The 23,045-nt window shown below is 41.7% G+C and overlaps 1 pseudogene; it reads left to right on the top strand.

Moving 5' to 3' along the window:
• The first annotated feature begins 1,032 nt into the window (after positions 1 to 1,032).
• Positions 1,033 to 2,534, top strand: LOC123786436 (ATP synthase F(0) complex subunit k, mitochondrial pseudogene; annotated as a pseudogene).
• The last annotated feature ends 20,511 nt before the right edge of the window (positions 2,535 to 23,045 follow it).

Raw genomic sequence — 23,045 nt, 5'->3', positions numbered from 1 at the left:
CTGAGCCACCCAGGCGCCCCCACAGGGTCTTAAGTGACCAAAGTTAAGACTGCCGGGTCACCGGCATGTCCATCAATCCAGGCTGGCCCTTCACGCACAGGCTCAGGTGTCAGGAGAATGGAGACTCCCAGGAAGCAGAATGGTGAACATCTTAACCCCCCGATTTTCTCATGCTTTTTAATAAACACACTCATTCCTGGTATCAAACAGCTCTCTCCAGAACTCCCTTGACAGCTCAAGCCCCGCGGAAGCTACTCGAAGGGTATGCCTAGTTTTGGTGGTGCTACAATTTGATTAGCTGATAATTACTGAGCCTCAGATTTGAGCTTGAAGTTCCCTTGCCATACAATTGTCGTGTTTGGAGCAATGGGGTTTGATCTGTATTTCTTTTAGTCGAGGAGTGATGATGTAGTAAGTTGGCTGCATTCCACACCAGCTATCTTTGCTGACTTTGTGGAAAAAAGTATTTTCATTGAAAACAGGGACTTTGGCAGCGACTTGATGGGACTAAAAACCAAAAGTTTGTTTGTGAGCTGAAGCATGAAGATAAACATCGGGGAAGCAGTTTTGTACAGTGATTAGCAATGCCATTTCCACATGGGGGTCAAATCTCAGCTCTAACATCCATGAGGTCAGTAATCTTGAGCAAGTTATATAACCCCTCTAAGGCTCAGTTTCCTCCTCTATTAAATAGGCTAAGAACACCACCCCCATAGTGTTGTTAGAATTAGGCAAGATAATCAATATAAAGCAATTGGAACAGTATCTGGCGCACTGGAGGGCTCACCCCTTGCTTCCTTTGCCCTTGGCCCTCCAATGATACTGAGCTTCTCTTAGTTCTCTTAATTCCATGTTCTCTAAGCCTTCCACTCTGCCTGGAAGGCTCTTCCCCTTTGTGTCTTCTTGAAAACCCTACTTCATTCTTCAAGTTTAACTCAAGTGCTTCATGACTCTCCCAGGCAGTCTTCAACATCTCTCCCTTCCTTCCACCATTTCTAGTAACCCACCATTGCGATGCTCATTACATCGGTAATGGTTGGCCAGCAGGTCTTTCTCTTCGTCCCACTCCTGGAGTGTGCCCAGCACAGAGCCTTTTACGTGGTGGGTATTCAATAAACAGTTACCAAATAGACGAACAGGCAAATACTGAGTTTTACCATAAAGTCCAGACTTATGTTCAATAAAATAAGAAAATCTTCTGGAGGTATTAACAATCTAATGCAATCAATCAGAAAGGCTCCAACAATAAAATACGAAGTGCACTCCCATTTTGGTTTTAATTAAACTCCAAAGCTTTGGAAACAATAATCCAAATATAATTAGACCCAGAAGAGATTCTAGATCATGTTGTGACAGAAGGAGACTTGTGAGGCCAGTGGAAGGAGGCTGATACCATGACCCAACTTGTGCTAGAGAAACTCCACAGGATTCAAATTCATGTCCCAAACAGCAAATTATCATAGACCTTTTCACCACCTAGTAAGTATTCTGAATAATAAAGCACTAAGAGGCATGGGTATATAAAAGGATATCATTAAATAAGTATTGTTTTCACGCTAAACTAAGGGTCTATGGAAAGAGTTATATCCCTTTCATTGTTTCAAGGGGATATGCAGTTCTGGGCAGTGTCTCTATAATGGAACTACAGCTGAGAGCTAAGTCTGGAAACCAGCTTCTCTGGCCTATACTGCTCTAGCAGGCAAGATACCAGCAGATTGATAAGGGCAGAATATTTTCACATTTGCTAAATGAGAACCAGGGGACCATGCACTAAGGAAACTTTGTAAAGACACACTACAGAATGCCAACCCTGAGGTTGCCTGCTGACCAGCCACTGTAAAGCTACATTAGCTCACAACCAATGAAGAGACTGGAAGTCGGTGGTATCAGGGGAAAGGCTGGGTATCCCAGAGGCCTCTGGGGAAAGGCCCAAAGAGCAGAGGGAAAAGCAAAGCTTACTCTCAGACAGGTCCCATAAGAATTTCTCACCTGTGGCCAGATTATGCAGGATGTCTCAGCGTTGGAGAAGACCTATAATATAAAAAGCTTGTATAGATCACAGTTGCTTTTGTAGACTCCATCCGCAATGTCATAGCCAGAAGTGTGTGTGTGTGTGTGTGTGTGTGTGTGTGTGTGTGTACATGTGATAAGAACACCATTATATATTCCTCAAGATGCAGGACAATCTGATACTTTTTAAAACACCAATACTGAGAAGGCAGAGTGTGTCCAGACTGAGATTCACAGAATTCAGTTTACAGGGCTTCTTCTGGCCAGGCCAAGGGGTAGCTGTGTATATTGAGGTATACAGACTGCAGAATCTGTGCCTTTTGCAAGACTGAAATCACGGCAGGTCCAGAAGCTGATGCCCAATTCCATTTCACTGGTATTAAAAAAAATATTTCAACTCTTATACTCCCACAGGGAGAATGAATTGTGCACTGGCCACATGCAGAGGCATTGCTTTGATAGTTCTATCCTTCTAGTTAAGGTCTAAAAAATCTCCAGCTGTCAAAGCCACATATGAACTCTAAACAGTGTGTACGTCATCCATTAAGTTCCCATGCCTGGACGAACTAATGTCAACTCATCATGTGATACTCAATTTGTACAATAAATGATGAACCTGGAAAAAAAAGAATCCAGTATATATTTCTCATCAATTTCCCACTTGGTTGTCTCTAGGTTTTCATAGAACAGCGGTTATTCCCTAATCTGATGTCTCCCTCCATGTGGAGAGCACTTAATGCAAGAAATGCTTCTACTGTCTATCTGCTCCCTCCTTGATTCCTCCCCAGGGAGGAGGGACTACTCTTACTGGTGACTTTGGTGGGGGGAACCAGGCAAAGAGAGCTCAGTCTCTCCCTCTATCCTTAGTCTAGGGAGTCAGCTACTCATAGAAAGCAAGGATTCTGTTCTGATTCTCGGTGCTGTAAGTTCTTCAGAAGGAGAGCTCCATCTGGGAGGCTGGTGGCTGTCCAGATGAGCTTGTGACAGGTGGGTAGGTCCGCCTGATTCTGGAGTACAGTATTAGGAAGCTCACTCTGCTGCACTTAAACCACAGTCACCACCTTACATTTGGTTCAGAACTGGGTTGGGGAAAAGGGGTATACTTACAGGCTCCCTAAAACCCCACTAGGTTTGTAGACTCAGTTGATATTATGCATGGTGTCACCACCTTGTCTTTGCCACAGCAGAACAGATGGCAGTATCTAATGAGTGGCCTCTGGTCCTCTGGGGAGAGGCCCGGTCATCAATGGATCTCCAAGATAAAACCCGATCTCTGTGGTGCAAATATCCACACCATGGCTGGTATCAAGCTACACTTGGAACACCATTGGACAGACTGGGGAGGAGATGTTCACAGTCTACTCTCTCCAGTCAGTGAAGAGCCAACTCAGCCAACCCGCTGCACCTTTTAGAGCCAGAGAACACATCCTTCCACAGGAGCAGATGCCTCTGGCACATGGCTGGATGCACACTTCGGAGCTGGAATTCCTGTTTGGTGATTGTTTGCTGCCCTGAGAACTGGCTCAGCTGCAGGGAAAGGCCAAGCTTTTGTGTCATATTCAGTGGCAAGTCTACGGTCGGCTCAATACATAATTAAAGGAAACAAGACAAGAACAAGGTTACCTTGCAGGTGGCCACACCAGGAGCCAGCCCAGCATGGATTAGAAGGACTTTCTTTCTAAGTTCCTGCAGTTAAACACTTACCTACTCTTATTCTGGAGCTTGGCAATCACTTTTCCATCGTGTAAGAAAGGTCATTGCCCCGACCCTAGCCCTCATTTTCTAAGCAACAGGAACACTGGAGTTTGAATTCTGTGTAATGGTTGAGTGATCACAGGCTGGTTGCTTACAACATCTTGTTCCTTATTTTCTGGGTTTGAAAAAATAGAGATAGTGATATTTTCCCAGAAGGTTGTTGGAAATATTATAAATGATATTTCTAAAATAATTAAGGTGGTATGTGGCAGGCACACAATAAATACACAGTAGACATGTAATCACCCTTCTGTTGGTGGCGGGGGTACACGCACAGCCCAAAGAGGTTGAACGGCAAGCAGAGCTCAGCAAATGCAGTTCCTTTTCATTCCATTCCTTCAATTTGTGCTGTCTACATTAGTTTTGTCCACTTGGCCAGACCATACATCGATTCTCCTTCCAATTCCACTTCTTCTGGGCCTTCTTCTCAGAAGTCATCCCTATGAAGGAGCTACAGGAACTGGAAGCAGAAGGGCTCTTGCTCCTCACAGTGGATAAAGAAACTTTTCTTTAACATGCAGATCTACATGATTAACATTTCACATTTTAAAATATGCATTTTAAGGTCATGCATAATATTCCATTTAGTAAACACACCATATTTTTTCATAATTATTTAACTAGATCCTCAATTAGGTTGTTTTCGGTATCTCACTATTACAAAAAATACTTCATTGAACATCAATATGCAAAAATTCTTGCCTACAATCAGATTATATCATTAAAAGAGGATATATATATATAATATATAGTATTTTTATATATAGTGTGTATGTATATATATATATATATATATATTTAAATATTACAATGTTTTCACATATAGCCAACAGGTATTGCATGCCTACAAGAAATACTTCTGAAGCCATTCCAAGCTATATCCAAGGTAAGTTGGGCAATTTTCTTCATAGTCAATCCACAGAGATCTTCTAGACTCTTTCCCTCCTCCCTCAACATTCCTTCCATTATTTTTATATATCACTTTCTAAAATAATTCAGAATATCCAGAATATAAAGTTACCTCAGTATCTTAGCAAATGTGTTTCTTAGGTTGGGTTCCCCAAGGAGCCCCATGAAACAAAGATTCGGGTGCAAGTAGTTTTTTTGGAAGTAAAGGACTGGGAAGGTGAGATAAGGAAGAGCAGGAAGCCGCTAAGGGATGCTTATTAAGCCAGTTACCACTGCGGGTAACCAGCACTGAGTACCCTGGGAGAATCACCTGGAGCTGGTGTAGACATCTGCCTCAGAGATATCTGAACCTAGGGACACAGGACCTGGGATATTTATTCACCAAATCCTGTTAGCCACTGATTGACAGCCCCTGTTGGAGAGCATTAATACCCTGGCACTTCCTGTGGCACAGGTGGGCAATGTGGCTTTTGCAGCCAGGGAAACCCATCAAGCTTTGCAGGAATGCAAGTATTGGTAGTTGGAAGTCTGCTGGCATGCACGAGGTTGCAGAGATGAGGGCAAATGGGTGAGATGCTAACAGAATCTGCTAGAATCTACCCTTAGGGAACACACAGCTGACTTCCTGGAATGTGGTTGTTGCTTTAAGTTGCGAGACAAGCTAGGCCTTAAAAGAGGACATTCATGATCTAAAGCCTATGTTCCCCACCCTATTATACGCCTATTGAATATTGGCTAAGCTATGAAAACAGACCATAACACAACAGGAGAAAGTAGACACAGCTTTACATCTAGGAAGGGGACAATTATTATTTTAATAAGCGTTCATAGAGGGATTTTTAGTCTGCCATACTTGATGATAAGCACTGGAATACAAAGGTGAATTCAACACAATCCCTGGTAAGGAGCTTACTGTACAGTCAGGTGGAAGAGAGAGAACCCTCAGATGAGAAGGTGGGATCTGAGGGAAGACGAGACCTGTGGCCTACTATCCAAATACATGACCTGGGAGGTAGCAATACCTCAGAGAAGAGATACCTATTTGGTACATCTGGGCAAACAGGGCCTCAGAGAGCCTCACAGAGTCCCCCAGCTGCAGTATGGCCCAGAAGTGGAGACTGGTCCCAGGCAATCCCCAGACATGCTGCACGATGAGACTTATTTGCCCAGAGGGGCACAAAAGCAGCAGAGAGAACTGCTAGGCATGAAGGGTGTTTGTCATGAACTTGAGGAATGCTGGGCATGACCTGAGGGCAGGATAGATGGCTTAGTGGACCCAGAGCTAGCAGACAACTGAGAACCAGGTGCTTCCCCTTGCTCCCTGCACCCCGAAGTCCTCCCAGGGCCAGGATGGAGCTACAGAAGTCGGGAGAGAAACAACATGGATTGATAAGAGTTCTACCTCTGGCAGAATGAGGTCTTGACAAATAAATTCTACTGAGTTATAGACAAATGAAGCAGGGACTTCTCCTGAACACTCCAGTTTGTGGATTGAAAGCTATACCCATTGCCCAGTGATTCCTCCAATTTCGTGTTGTTCTCATCAATGAATCTCCCAGACTGAAGTAAAGAGAGTATAGTTTTTGCAGGGGGACAGACTTTGATTTGATTCCTAACTGTCCAGATTCCAGTCCCTATTTAATGTGTGAGGATGGGCAAATTAACAGTATTTAAACTCTTTTGAGCATCAGGTGCCTCACCTGTAAAGTGGTGGTTAGTGGGAGGATTAGAAGACAAAACAGATCATTTCCAGGAGATTCTGAGCAGAGGAGGCTTCCAGGAGGGTCGGTGTGATACTGTGATCCCTGGCTGCCTGTGCTGCAGGGTGATGTCGCCATGGAGAAGACAGTAGGGATGGTTACCCTGATGAATGGGCCACCACGGTTTCGCCCAGGCTGGACGACATTGTGAGGACCTCATAGAATTCATGAAGATATTCCAGAAGCACAGGCCGAGAGGGGAGCTTGGCAAGGAAAGGTTCTGTTAGAGCACAAAGAAACCTTCTAAGAGGAGCTGTCACATCCTCTCAACTTTTGTTCTGCAGATGCAATTATATCAACTTCCAAGGGTGGGAGAGTTTGCCACAAATCAACAAGCATTTTCAAAGCATAAAAATTTTATGTACATATGTGTATTTGTTTATATGTATATGTGTGTATCATACCAGTTTCAAGGTAATGAGTAAGCATTGTGAATTCTGATTTTCTTTATGAGAAATACTAAATAGAATGCATCATTTTTGTAGACATACTTACATGTGTAAAGATTTAGGGTTTTAACAAGATAGTCTTTTTTCCCTTTTTCAGATACATCCAGATGTTTTTAATCTATGCAAACTAATGATGGATACGTACTGCATCCTTCAACTGATTTGCAAGATGTATTGATACGAAATAAAGGAGTTTTAAAAACACAATTCTTTCAAAAAAATTTTTACCACTTCTTATGGCCTGGAAAATTATTTTCCTATTATTTTGCTCTTTGGAGTTAAGATATTCAAGTATCAGAAATATTGTTAATATGGGACAAATCAAGTCTCAGAAAGTTTGGAAACAATCGCCTTCTGCAATATATGTAAAAATATTATACACAGTGTCTGGCATACAGGTAGTGTTTAGCAAAAGTTTTCCCCTTCCTTCTCCCCCCAACTGGCAGGGGACATATGAGAAAGAGCCTCACTTTCTCATCATTCCTGCATATTGGCTTTCCCATTCCTAGTCCACTTCAAAACATGAAATAACTCCAGATGTTTCAGCTTCAACTGTACCAGGTTCTGGAAATGCAGAAAGACTTGATTCCTGCCCTAAGAAGCTGATACTCTAGAGGGGGAGAAGGGCATGCAAACCTTGGACAGACTGTCAGTCTGACACGCATCAGTCTAGATTTAATTCCATGGTTTCCTGTCGCATTATACAATAATGTTCTTACCTGGCTCCCACTGGCGTTCCTCTTCCTCAGGCCACCTGGTCCCGTGAGTGGGGTCAGCTCTTGTAAATTAGGCCTGCCTCACACGAGTCCTTCAAACCTAAACTGCAAGACTAATAGCTCCATGTTTAGGCTTGACAGATTCTTTGGAATGGCTTTCTAAATAAAGGAAAATCTGCTCCTGAATTGAGAGGGGATACCTTTTTAAAAGAAGTAACTCTAAATTCAGGGGCACTTGGCTGGCTCAGTCCATAGAACATGCAATTCTTGCTCTCGGGTTGTGAGTTTGAGCCCCATGTTGGAATGTAGAGATTACTTAAAAAAATAAAATCTTATAAAAGAACTAAAATAAGAAGAAAACAGAGAGGGAGGCAAACCATAAGAGACTCTTAACTCTAGGGAACAAACTGAAGATTGCTAGAGTGGAGGGGGGTGGGGGAATGGGGTAATTGGCTGATGGGCATTAAGGAGGGCACGTGATGTAGTGTGCCCTGGGTGTTATATGCAACCGATGAATAACTAAATTCTACCCCAGAAACCAATAATATAGTATATGTTAACTAAATTGAATTTAAGTAGAAAAAAATTTTTAAAGCAACAACTCTAAAAAAACAAGAAAGGAAAGAAAAAGAAAAAACACAATGACTTTATATGTGGCAAAGATAGCTGCCAACTCAAAATTTAGACTTTAGGAAACAAATTCTCCTGCCTACTTTCATTTTTGCCCATCAAATCTTTCATTTAATAAACATTTCTGGGGTGTCTGCCTTGGGCCGGCCACTGTATGGGCACTGGGATAAGATGAGTTAAACACGGTGCCTGGCCTCAAAGAGTTCATGGCCAGGTGGAAAAGAATGGCAAGGCAGCAGACATCAGGAGAGTGCAGTGAGGGCAATGGCAGAGAATGTTGACTGAGGATTGTTTCAATCTGGTAAAATGTGCTTTCTCAGAGTGTGTTCCAGCCAAGTTTCTCCTCACTACTGTAAGAGTGGTGATCTGGGCACACAGAATAAGAAGATATTTTTCCCGATTGAAATTTGGCTCCCCAGTGAGGTGGAAGTGTTGTGTTTCAATATTTACATTCTTTCTGCTAATGCTGTAAGCCCACTGAGAAATTGGTCTCCATCTGACAGTTTCCCGGACTCTTTTCTGTGTCCCTGAGGACATCTCAAGAAATGGCAATAATAGGACTCTCAATGGCATCATTACATCTCCTCACTATAGAGTCTGGTTTTAGAACCGTTTTTGCCCACATTGAATGGAGGCTTATTCCCTTGTATTTTCAGTCTTGGTCCATTGGTATCCCCCTAACAAAAAACTGGTGCTCATCCCTGTGTCTTTGCTTATCACCATCCCTAAACTGGATTAGATCAAGTAGAAAGTCTTCATCTCTCTCTATTTCTCCCTTTCAAAGGTGTGCCCACTGAGCCTGTTTATTCTCATATTGGGAATGGTGAGCTGAGGGGCTAAGAAGACTTTCTCAACTGATTCCAGCTCAGAGAACTAAGGTTGATGAGGCACGTGCTCTCTTGTGGGCTCTACGTCTGCCCTGTCTAAAGTAGGAAGCTGACCTGTGTGGTGCTGAAGGTGGGAGTGGAGTTGGAAGAAAAGACCCAAGAGAGGGCCTATAACCTGTGGCAGAATGGAAAGGTGGGGGAGACCAGCCGCTGGAGGTAGGCCCGTGGCCCAAAAGTAGAAACTAGAAGGATGTCTCATCAATCGGACAGAACTCAGCGTGCAGAATCACCTCATAAACAGTGAGATTAAAAGTGCTTTTAGGGGGCACCTGGGTGGTGCAGTCGTTAAGCGTCTGCTTTTGGCTCAGGGCGTGATCCCAGCATTCTGGGATCGAGCCCCATATCAGGCTCCTCTGCTAGGAGCCTGCTTCTTCCTCTCCCACTCCCCCTGCTTGTGTTCCCTCTCTCACTGGCTGTCTCTGTCAAATAAATAAATAAAATCTTAAAAAAAAAAAATAAAAGTGCTTTTAAGGGGCGCCTGGGTGGCTCAGTCGTTAAGCATCTGCCTTCAGCTCAGGGTGTGATCCCAGAGTCCTGGGATCAAGTCCTGCATCAGGCTCCTCCACTGGGAACCTGCTTCTTCCTCTCCCACTCCCCCTGCTTGTGTTCCTTCTCTCGCTGGCTGTGTCTCTCTCTGTCGAATAAATAAATAAAATACTTTTTAAAAAGTGCTTTTAAAAAAACATATATAACATTTAAATAACATTTTTAAATAAATAGAAATCAAGCTTAAACTATTTTGTGCTTTGAACCTGAAAGCTGTTTATTATAAAGTTTTTGGTAAGGATGAAAATTCATTTACAAATTACGTAAACATACACTGAGTTGTTGAAAGCATCACCTCAAGTTCTAGGGAGGAGTTGTTTGTGAATTTAGGAGAGGAGCGCAAGCTTCTCAGAGAACTTTTTTTTTCTCATTGAAACGTTTTTTATATTGCTATGTGATTATAGTGTGACCACAGTGTTACTTTTTCTGGTTTCACTCTGTAGAAGGAAGAGAGGCACCCCTCCAAGGAGGAGAGCAGTCATGCTGTATTTTTCTCTCTCTGCTTACAGTTATTCCTAATTTAATGAATGGCAATAAGACTAAAATGACAGAGAGCAACTACAGATTGCTGTAAATACATCTACGTTACTTCATTGCAGAGTTAAGTTTCATATAAGCTCAGAGACTTCAATGGAAAATCAAAAAAAGGAGAGAAAAAAGTTGGGGTTTTCGTCCATAGAAAGACACAGGAAATTTTAGGAAATATATCAGTGAGGCTTAGTCAATTAGATGCTAAAAATATACATTGGTGTTTATTTCTTTAAATTTTGCTCTATACAAACAGCACATTTATAGTGTTCTTTGATGTTCATATATTTTTGTTTTAAGATTTAATTTTTATTTATTTATTTATTCAGAGAGAGCTCACGAGCAGGAGGAGGGGCAGAGGGAGAGGGAGAGAGAGAGAATCTCAAGCAGACTCTGCACCAAGCCCAGAGGCCGATGCAGACTCAATCCTACAACCCTGAGATCATGACCTGAGCCAAAATCAAGAGATGGACGTTTAATGGACAGAGCTACCCAAGTGCTCCCATATGTATTTTTTAATAATATATTTTATAAGATGATGGCTGGGTAAAAAGCAGGGCTTCCTTCTCACTTCACTTGCCTGCTATGTACTTTCTGACCAAAACTAAGACACCTCAAGTCCAAATGCATGAGCCTAAGGGCTCCCCTTTCTCTAATTACAATCCTCATCTACAATCCTTCTCATTTCCTGTATGGTCTGTGTTGTATCTTCATAAGAAGTTATAAAAACACAGGCTCATTCCTGAAGAAGACAACCCAAGACAGAAAACAATGTAAAGAAAACACAAAGACTGTCAAAAGCATGTCATGATTGTAAATAAGTAGATGGGATGAAATATTTACAGAATGAATGGCCAAGGATTGAGTATACCAGTGGGTTGTTTGGGCCATGAAGTCAAGAGAGTCTGAGGTTTTTGCTGTGGTCATCGCTGTTGCCACTTATTAGGACCACCAACATATCCCTCCCTGCCCCTGCAGATAGAACCTTGCAGGATTGTGTTCCTACTGTTGGAGTCTCTGGAAACAGGAATGCCTCCCCCCTTCTATTCTCTCTGTTTTAGCAGAAATGAAAACTCCTCCCTGCATGATGCTATTCTCTAACCTCAGTTCGAAGTCACAGCTTCTCCATTCCCTGCTGCAGGTCTTCCTCAGGGTCTCAGTGGGATGGCTGCAAAGGGCTACCTGAAGAAGCCATTCTCCACAAGTAGAGTTAACTGGCATCTCTGCTCCCCAAATTCTTGGTCTGCTGGTGTTGGACAGTCATTTTTCTAAACTGCACCACATACTGACCCACTCCAACCTCCAATTCTTCTGTACTTGGAAATCTCTCTCTTTTTCTCAAACTAAAGAAAAACTGTAGTTTTTCAAAAGTTAGGGCATAGCTTGATGCGATTTTTCACATGGTCCCACTAGCCAATGAACATTCAATCATCCTATGCTCATATGAAAACCACACCTGTTAATTTACAAGTATTCACCTTCATAGATGTGAGATAGTCTTTAGAAGAATTATATGTGCTCGAGTATTGTTTTTTAAAGTAAGCTTAGGATTTCTTTGTGTAACCTTAAGCTAGTATCACTTACTTTTAAAGTACCACATTAAAGTATTTTTGATAATTATATGCATCTGTGATCACGTATGTTTGCAAAAACTTTCACGTATTTTAGAATATTTAATCAAATCTAAATGATTCAAGGAGTATAAAAATAGTTGAAAAAAAAGAAAGAAGAAATGCTTGAATGAGAGGCAAATAGACTAAGAGAAAAGGTACAAGACTATGAAGGCAAAGAAAACTAAAGAGGATGGTGAATCAGAAACAAAAAGGAGGGAAATGCCATAAGACTAATGAAATGGAAGCACCTAATGCGGTAACTAACAAGCTATATATAACCAAGGTAGAAGAATGGGCTACAGAAGCTGCGTCAGCTTTCTGTAAACTTCAACAATGATCTCACACTATACACACCTTCCATTCCATCTGACTCAAGAGTACTTCCCAGAGCAGACAGGACAGTTCTTTATACACTGCACACTTCTATAGTGATGATTAACAAATCGAAGGGGCAGATTTTGCTAATAGAATCTACTTATATCTCTGTTTTTATTCATTTATACATTGATCTCTCAATAATTCTGCTGTAGAACCCATTAAGTGTAGTCTTGTTTACTACAAACTGTGAATTTACATTAAAACTAAGGTTGTACATTAAAAAGAAACGGTGTCTTCTAACCTCACAACACTTCTGACATCAAATGTGTGGGGTTTTCCACACTAAGCAATTCTCCAATTCTCAGCAGAATAGGTGTCCTGCAATTTAACTCAATTCTGACACTAACTACCTGGAGTTAGCTCAAACCCCACAGGTTAAGGACTCAATCCCACAAGATTACTTCCCACTTTAGACGTCTATGCAAGTCCCAGGTTGTCATCTGTATTTCTGAGTGACCAGCTATAAATCAGGGGTTCCCATGACCCCACCCTTCAGGTTCAATTATTTGCTAAGATGGCTCACAGAACCAGCGATTTATTACAAAGGATATTTCAAAGAATGCAGGTGAAGAGCCCAATAAAGATATACACAGGTCAAGATCCAGAAGAGTCCTGAGCACAGGAGCTCCTGTCCCTGTGGAGTTTGAGGTACACTATCTCCCAGGGCATGTGGATGCCTTCTTGTTCACCAACCCAGAAGCTTTCCAAACCTAATTGTTTAGGGTTTTTATGGAGACTTCATTACAGAGGTATACTTGATTAAATCCCTGGTCATTCAACAGTGATTAACCTCCAGCCCCTCTCCCCAATCCAGAGGTCAGGCAGTGGGGCTGAAAGCTCAAACCCTCTAATCAAATGGTTGATTTCTCTGGCAACCAATCTCCCCATCATTAGGGGCTTCCCAACAGTAACCTCTTTAACATAACTCAGGTGTGATTGAAAGGGGCTTGTTATGAATAACAAAAGACACTCCTATCACCCTCATAGATCTGAAACTTATTCAGAACAGGGGACAAAAACCAAATACTATATTAAAAGATGTTCCTATTGCTCTTATTGATGTGGGAAACAAAAGCAAAAGAAAGTTAAATTCCCTTACTATTTACAGCCCATTCACAAGTCCTTTAAACAGGCAGAGTGACATTCCCCTAGGAACGCAGCTGCCTCAATGTTAATACTTTCTGAAGGGCAAAAGGCAATCTTAGCACAACCCCCAGGATTCTGTAAGTCAATGTCAACATATAAAAATTCCTTTGAAAGCTTCCTTCACCTCTACCCCCCTCCCAAGATACGTGTTGGCAATCATCCCCAAGCATATGGCCCACCGATATACATCTGAAGGGTCTCGTGACTAAGGTTTTATTAGACGGTAATAAATGACTTTTTCTTAACAATAGCTAGCCCCCTCAAGGTCCTGGAAACCTTGCTTCCAAATTTCTTAGAGACTTACACTATCCCTAACCCCCTCCTGTCTTGAAAGTATATAATGGGCCACTCCTCATGACCCCAGTGCAGCTCTTTCTGCCCATGGGTCCTGTCCCTGTGCTTCAATAAAATGCCTTTTTGCACCAAAGATGTCTCCAGAATGCTTTCTTGGCCATCAGCTTCAAACCCTAATGTCTTTCCTACGTCATTATCACTTAGGAAATTACAAGAGTTTTAGGAACTCTGGCCAGAAGCAGCGAATGAACACCAAAATATATTTCTTTGTGTGTGTGTGTTTTTTTTAATATTTTATTTTATTAGAGAGAGAGTGAGAGAGAGAAAGAGAGCACGCACCAGCACAAGTGGGGGAGGGGTGGAGGGAGAGGGAGAGGGAGAAGGAGTAGGAGAAGGAGAGGGAGAAGGAGACTTCCTGCTGAGCAGGGAGCCTGATACGGGCTCGATCCCAGGACCCTGGGATCATGACCTGAGCCGAAGGCAGCCGCTTAACTGACTGAGCCACCCAGGTGCCCCCAAAGTATATTTCTTATTATATCACAGGATCACATACATTGTGTTCAAATATAAATAATTAAAATTTGATAATACTTTATTAATACGTTTAAAATTTTTTAAGTAAGGTTTGTTACTCCAAAGTAAATGTGACAGTCCTCAGGTAAAATATCATAGTTCTCCCTTATTTCTCTCTCAATTTACATTCCCCTGTTCAGAGGCGACCACTGTTACTTTATTCACTATATAGTTAGGTATATATTCTTCCAATCTCTTTCTGGGCATTTACAGACAAAATGTTGTGGGGTTGTTGAGCATGGTGGCCAAGAAAGAATTCTTGAGATGGTTTACGGTTCAACTTAGTTTATTTAAGCAGCACAGGGACAAGACCTGTGGGCAGAAAGACTGTACTTTTGCTATATGAAGCTGGTGGTATATGCTTAGTGCTCAAGGAAGAGGGGAGGTGCAGGGAATGTGAGATCATAGATGTCTTCTTAGAATTTTTATTCATAAAACTACTTGAGCAAGATTTCCCTGGTGCTTATCACTTGGCTTGATATTTTAACTACGGGTGAGAAACACAGGCCGTCATGAGACCCTGTTGCTACATTAAGAATGTAGCAACCAGCACGTATTTGATCCTTATTAGAATGGTGCAGGCTATAGGTCAGCTTCCCAGGCTAAAGGTGAGCATTTTTCTGCTTCTACCCCCATCAATATGAGCGTACACATACTTGTGGAAAGCAGAATAAAGGCCTGCCCACGATGCCCACATCCTAATCCCTGAAATCTATAAATAGGCTAGGTTACGTAGCAAAGGGAAACTGAGGTTGCTAATCATCTGACTTTAAAATATATTATCCTTTATCTGGGGGGGGACCCATGTAATCACAAAGGTCCTTAAATGTGGAAGAGGGAGGCGGAAGAGCTCTCAGAGTAATGAGATGTGAGAAAGACTTGACCTGCCATTGCTGGCTTTGCAGATGGAAGGGGGCCAGGAGCAAGAAATGCAAACAGCCTCTAGAAGCTGGAAATGATGGGAAAACAAATTCTGTCCTGGAGCCTTCAGAAAGGAACACAATCCTGCCAACATCTTCATTTTAGCCCAGTGAGACTTACTTAAGACTCTGTGCCTCCAAGCCTATGAGATAATAAATTTGTGTTGTTTTAAGCCATTAAATTTGTGCTAATTTGTTACAGTAGCAAGAGGAAACTAATATAAAGACATTGGGAATTGCTCAATAAATGGTCCACGCAGCACCCCCAACAGGGAAGTTGAGTCAACATGATGAGAGAACAGAAGGCAAGCTGAGGACAAAGCAGAAACTGACACCCCACAACCCACCCCCTCACCCCCCACCCCCCCCCCCATGGGATGTATGTGACATTCCTCAGGCACTCCTGGCTGCCCTAAAGGAAAAAGAAATAGTTAACCTATAGAGACCACAATCCTGCAAGACTTGAGTCTCCCTCAGTTTACAAATGTTTTAGTAATCTACAAGAACAAAGCATTTCTATCAATAACCTAGCTTCCAGAAGGGAATGTAAATACAATTGAATGTCTTTGTAACCTGCAGCCCATAGATGGATACTTGAAGCAGGCAGAGTGTAATGTTCCTCCAAGAAGTTCCCAACTATCTTCATGTTAATGCCTTGCTAGAGGGAAAAACAGCCTGAACTTGATAATGGCAAGGCCTCGGGTATCCTGTGAGTCTTCTTTAACATATGAAAGTATTTTCTCAACCTCCCCTTTTTCCTTACCTCCCCCAACCCCATAGTATATAATCAGTCACCCCTCACAACCCGTAGCAGCAGCTCTTTCTGCCCACAGGTCCTGTCCCTGTGCTTTAATAAACCACCATTTTGCACCAAAGATGTCTCAAGAATTCTTTCCTGGTCATCGGCTCCGGACTCCACCCCACTGAACCTCACCTGTGTTCCACAACCTCCTCAAACAAGCCTTACACACACACACACACTCAATTTCCAATTAGCTTTCTTGTACTCACAGTCGTGAGCAGATAGCAATCTCCAAACAGCTAATGAAAGCATCACGATGACAGAAAAGAGAACAAAACTTTTTTAAAAAACTTGACATCTTCAAATCTGTTAATCTCCTGTAAGGCTTCCGAATTTTGTGAATTGATAAGCAAAACCTGCTCCCCTTTCCCATCAACATGCTAAAATTAGTTTTCTAAATTCTTCTCTAATTCTTATGATGTTTTAGTTTTTAAGTTTTAAGTCTTAGATTCTCTCCTTTCTATCTATATTTAGCCTGAGCTGATGGTTTCAGCCTTCTAGGACATATATAGATTACCAATGCCATTATATCATGGTTTCTCCTTCCCTGAATAGTTCTAGCCTTCAAGATTTTTAAAGAACAAGTAGGTCGATGATTATGAAGGTAAATTGTAAAAATAAAATTTTAAAAATATAAAAAATACTACTCAAATATAAAGTTTTAGGATAATGATGATGACGATCAATATTTCCAACAGCCCTACCCCTTGTCAATAATCCGGAACTACTTCTTCCCAATCATCCCATCTCTGAATTCCTGACTTGCCTTTTGTTTCCCTCCTCATCTCTCAAGCCCCCAGAATCCCAGCGAGGAATTCTGCATTGCCTGGGAAGACCATCGTCAGAAAAGTCCTGGGTAGCACAAGGATCTTGGAATTCTATTCATGACTCCAGCGTCACCCTTGGAACAACTTTGATAACAGCGGTGTTGCCCCACACAGGCACAAGCAGATCCTCCTCGGACTCCACCCTGCCGGGGTTTATTTACCAGACCAGTATTCCAAACAGAAGCTCTGTTCACTTCATCTCCCTTTCAGAGGGAGGCAGAAACACACCCTAGGCCATTGTAGAACCGGGTAGGCTTGTTAATCAAAATTTCTTTAGCTTCATTTAACAACAGGGGTGTGCTGAATAAAACTCCCAGAGTCAAGTGTTGGCTCTGCCTCCTTGAAAGGAAAGCAATGAAACAGGAAAGGCATCCAACCGAGATAAAAGCTAAGTTAACAAATGATAGCATTTCCAAAACAAATCTTTGGGCTTGAATGCACTGGAATGAAATAGAAGAGGAGGGCGTGTCAGAGAAGAGCACAGGCTGAATTCAGTCTTCTGGTTGACAGAAGGCAGGGGGCCGACAGAAGACCTTGCTGTAAGATCTGTGTCTTCCTGACAGTTCTCCCAAGAGCCCACCCTGCCAGTATCACTCTGCTCTTCCTGTTTTCCCCACGTTTCCTGTCTTCTTCACGAGGTGCATGCTGAGAGGACATGTTAGGCTATTGTTCTGAGTTTTAAATTCTTTTCACTGTTTTGTCTAAGAAAATAATCTATTGGAGAGAAACACAGAGCTGATTGAGAAGAAATAGCCTCATAATTTTAGCTTGGAGAAGGAGCAGTAAGAAACGTGGACCAAGTGTGATGATGGAAAGCTGTTTGACAGTGGAGCCAAAATCAAGCTCATGCCTCTAAGGTCATACACTTGCTCCTGTATTCTGGTCAAGACTCCACTACAAATCACTGGTGAAAGGACACATATGGGTCGTCGCTGAATCAGAGTGCTGAAGAAACACAGATTGGCCCCTGGGCTATGCTGCAGAAAATCATCTCAATGCATGATTTCTTGGTACTTTCTCTGTGCCAGACATTGTGCTAAGTTGAATGGGGCATAAAGATAAGCAAAACACCACTGTGCTCCATGAGCACATTATCCAGCAGAGGAAATGGAAAAACAGGAACATGTGACCAAGTTGTTGAAGAATTTCAATAAGATTTGGCAATTGTATTCATTAAAACTCTTCTGGTTTCAAGGATGAACTTGAGCTAATCTACAAGTGAAGGTGGATTTTATTGGTGCTGTATTATGGGAAAACAAGTATTAAAAAGGGCAGTGATACAGTGGAGTCTCAGAGTCAACTGGAAGGAGGGCTTGAATGCTGCTATGAACTTTTTTTCCATCTCTAGTAATGGCATGTCCCCCCCTCTTTCTCTGTGGACTACCTCTGCTTCTCCAGTTAAGTGTTCAGTAACATTCAGCTATTTGCATTCTTCTTGATTCTAACTCTGAAAGTGCTGGGAAGGGTCTCATTGATCCATCTTGACTCATGTTCCGACTTCTGACCAATCCATTGAGGGAAGAGAGCAGACTCATATAAGAGCACAGAAGCTCCAGTGAAAACCTCACAGCTACCCTCTTCACCTGGGTAAATGCCTCCAAGCTTTGCCTCTCACACTCACCTGGTTTCTTTTGGTAATCTGGTTTTTCTGTTTTTCTCATAGTCATATTCAGATTCTCCTTCTCTGCTAAGATCTTTTCAAAATGATCTGTATGTTTTGAACCAGCTCCTCTATAAGACATTGTCTCATGGATCTCCCACTTCAGACACATGAACAGAGGCCCTAGGCTCATGATGTATATCCACCCCAGACTCCCAGATGCCAGGCACCCTTACCTAGACAGTGAGATTATCCATTGAATAACCACATAGAAAATCCGAAGGCTGTTCAAATGTGGATTTGGAGCCCAAAGAAGAATTAGGATTGAAGGCATTGACTTTGGGGAATTATCTGTCTGGAAATGATAGTTGAAGTTGTGGAAGTATATATAATTACTGAAGAAAAAAATTGTGTGTGAGAAGAGAAGAGGACCAAAAAGAACCTGTAGTATCCTACACAAGGAATAGGCAAAGGGTAAGAAGCCTCCAGAGAAGAGAAAGACAGAAGATGAAGAGAAGGATGGGGATTTGATTGACTTAGATGACCAACTTGGGGACAACAGACAACTCTTAACTATCCAATCGTCAGCACCTGGTAGACTTTCCACGTCCATGAGTTCTCCCTGTTTTCTGCTTCCATTCCTCTATTTCAATTCTTGATAACATTATCCCTTTAGGACTGAAAAAACGCATGGGTTAATCTCATTTTGCTTCCAAGTGCCAGGCCTGATAAAAAGGATTGACTAGGTAGGGGAATGGCTAAGGTGCAAAGTAAAGATTTTTTTTAATTTTCTTATGCTTGGATTTTTGTTCATCTGTTGAATTATGTGTTAAAATTTTACGTAATTCCATAGTTGCTAGGATTCTAAGCAACAAAGTGAGAAAATTCCAAGTTTAGGAGACCAAGGTGTGCAAGATTGCTTATTATTCTCTAGAAAGGTCTTTTACCATAGGCTATCCATTTTTATGTCACCCTGTTGTCCTTTTATTTACACACTTTGCATTTAAACCATAGCGGGAAATGAAAAATCTACTGAGAAAAATATAAGTCTGTGTTTGTAATAGCATTCACCACCTAACTGCCTTGGCCAATTTCCAAGCTTCTGAGTATATGTCTAAGATGGCCATGCCTAGCAGCTGTGAAAGAATATGACCATAAATTAACATGGTAGTTAGAGGCCATCAATGATTTAGATAAGGAGTTTCTCTCTCATTAATGATGTAAAATCTTCCCTAAGATTTTGAAAATCAAATCCTGTGGGTCAGATCATGGTTCTTTACCAAGCAAAGTGCATGTGTTTTTAATAAACAGCTCATACCAATTTTTCTGCAAAAGCCATTTATCATCAGCTTCTGAAATTAACAATAAAGGATATATTCCAGTGCCTTTTAAAGATTCCTTTCTTTTTAGGGCCATATGCACCCCAATGTTCATGGCAGCAATGTCCACAATAGCTAAATCGTGGAAGGAGCCGGGATGCCCTTCAACAGATGACTGGATTAAGAAGTTGTGGTCCATATATACAATGGAATATTACTCAGCTATCAGAAAGAACGAGTTCTCAACATTTGCTACAACATGGACGGCACTGGAGGAGATAATGCTAAGTGAAATAAGTCAAGCAGAGATAGACAACTATCATATGATTTCTCTCATCTATGGAACGTATGAACTAGGATGATCGGTAGGGGAAGAAAGGGATAAAGAAAGGGGGGGTAATCAGAAGGGGGAATGAAACATGAGAGACTATGGACTATGAGAAACAAACTGAGGGCCTCAGATGGGAGGGGGGTGGGGGAATGGGATAGACCGGTGATGGGTAGTAAGGAGGGCACATATTGCATGGTGCACTGGGTGTTATACAGAACTAATGAATCATTGAGCCTTACATCGGAAACCGGGGATGTACTGTATGGTGACTAACATAATATAATAAAAAATCAAAAAAAAAAAAAAAAGATTCCCTTCTTTTTATACTTTGGACAATGAGCCAACTGAATGATACCAGAAGGATCTTTCCAAAGAAACAACAATTGAAATAAGTGGAAGTAGCAATTAAGTAGTGATAGCACCATCCTAGAGTATCAATACCAGGACCACATTCAGAGTATCAATACTAGCACCACACTCAGTTGGGCACTTCAAATATTTAGTGACAGGGATCATGGTAACTTCTATCACGTTTGCACTATACCAACCTTTACATACCCTACCATCTCCTACATATTCCCATTCCTATTTCAACTACAGCTCCTACACTCTTCTTTATGTTAGACAATCCCCTCCTGATGTACCCAAGGGGACCCTTTTAAATGTGGGATTGAGCCCTCATCGGGGCGCCTGGGTGGCGCAGTCGTTAAGCATCTGCCTTTGGCTCAGGGCGTGATCCCAGTGTTCTGGGATCAAGCCCTACATCAGGCTCCTCCGCTAGTGTTCTCTCACTCCCCCTGCTTGTGTTCCCTTTCTCGTTGGAGGTCTCTGTCAAATAAATAAATAAAATCTTTTAAATAAATAAATAAATGTGGGATTGAATCTGCAAATTGAAGGATAGGAATTTGGGGGCCGAGATAAATTTGAAGAAATGTGTCTGAGGACCCACGGCCAGAGAAGAATTGGTAAGATAGCTACTACTTTCAAGGATTAAGGGAAGGCAACAATGGGCTAAGAAGTAATAAGAGCAATGGTAAAGGAATTTGAAAACAAGATGGGATCACAAGTGAGATATGGGCAGAGAAGAATACAACCAAACTCAAAGCCTTCAGATAGATGGAGATCCCAGAGCACCCCTTTTCCACAATGGCCTGTGAGTGTTTTGGAAGTAGGAAGCATGATTTATTAAATTAATATAGACAAGATCTATTTAGTTGAAAATATGGAACAAAATCAAATGAAGCATTTATAAACTTCACGTTCATTGATGGTTTCCCAATGCTAAATAACACATTTGATCCTAAGTGAGGTAGTCATTAGCGCTATTTACAAATTATTTCTCGCTTTCATTTTCTAAGCATTGCACTTCACTTGCCCTTTGAAGTTTAATGTGGTCATGTGATTATCTTCAACCAATAATCTTTCAGTGAAAGCCTTATGAGTCAACGTGCAGTTTACTACATTCCCTACCTCCTGCTGAAATGATGGTGTCTAGATGATGCCTCTGCCAGCTTGAGTCTCTGAGGGTTTAGAGAGACTAAAGGGCTAAGGCTAAGAAGGGCTAAGCCCTTCTTCTGACCTGCTTTGGACATGTGGCATGATCGAGATCCAGGATTCCAAAGAAAAGGGGACATCAAATACAATTCAAAAATGCATTTTCATATTAGCAAGACCTTCTGTAAAACCCCTGACTTGCTGGCTGTCCTTACTATAACAAAACCTATCCTATTCTGATTGACATGTCAAGGCATGTACAAACAATGAGCAATATCCCATTTCAAGGAGGCCAACAGGTGAACCTCACTATAACTGTGCAAGTTTGGTAAGGTGAGATTAGCTATACTGGCACTGAAAAGTGATTAAATTTCTGGGATCTAGAACTTTTGGCTTCTAAGTGAACACTCTCCTTCCAGACCTTCAGATATTGCAAGAACATTCTTGCTGAGGAACTGTATTAAGGTCAAAAGGAACTAAGATTTAGCAAAGATCAAGTATTGCCCAGAAAGACAAGCCTCAGTCTTGTTTGTATGACCCTATATGGCTCTGTGTAAAAGTATAGCACTATATTCCCACCCCCACCCCTCCCTGCACACACACCCAGAGCACCTGACAGCCAATTCAGCTAGAAAATGTTTGATCTGGCCAGCAGAATACTGTAAAGGAAAAAATAGTAGTTTTCATGACTTTGGTTTAAGCAAGCACTCTCAGGTTTGCTGCTGCCTTCTATTCCTTTCTGTTGTTATATCCTATTCTTTTCCCTTTCCTCACTTCAATTACATTACTTCCTGGCCCCTGAAGGCACTTGAGTTTGGACCTCTTCAGAGAGGCATGGTGCCTAAGAAGGAAAGGCCAATAATTGTCAGGTGCTCAGTGTGACATACAGAAAAGCAGACATGCATGTTACCAACTTCACTGTTATCTCTCACCATTCTTCAACACCTACCACCAGCATGACCTGTCTCTTTGTCCTTCTCTGGACCAAGTTGATACCCAACCCCAGAATCAAGGTGAGCCCAAGCAGGTGTATACGAAGAATTTCTTGCATATGATGTGGGGTAGGAAAAGAGAGCATTGTCACACATTTGGGAATAGCAAGTAACATCTTACACTCTTGCTGGTATATGCAGGATGACTTTATCTATTCTGATGTGGTTAAATAAGAGAATGGGAAAGGGGACATAGGCTCTAAATGTTACCAGAATCAAAGCAGTATTTTCAAATATCCTGCTTCACAATTAAGCTCCAGTAGCAAAGAGTGTTCCTAGCATCCAGATCTTGGTTTCTAATACCATTCTTCAATAAAAGAGCTCCTTGGGGAAATGATTCATTCTTGGTCTAAGGCTGACAAAATATAAGATGATCCTGGAGTATCTTGTAGTACCAGAAAGGGAGTGCTCAGAAAATGAAGAATGGGGGCAAGTCAAAGATACTTTGGAGCCAACTAAAAGAACTCCCATAAATAAGTGATTGAATAAATAAATGGGAAAGAAAAGACAAATCTTTCTTTCAGAAGAGTTCCGTTAAATATATATAGGTATTTATTTTAATGGAA

The sequence above is a fragment of the Ursus americanus genome, chromosome 4, assembly GCF_024610735.1.
Source record: "Ursus americanus isolate L20-20 chromosome 4, mUrsAme1.1.p, whole genome shotgun sequence".
In the NCBI taxonomy this organism is placed as follows: Eukaryota; Metazoa; Chordata; class Mammalia; order Carnivora; family Ursidae; genus Ursus; species Ursus americanus.
Note: the sequence above shows the minus strand (reverse complement) of the source record. Positions and strands in the feature narration are given on the sequence as shown.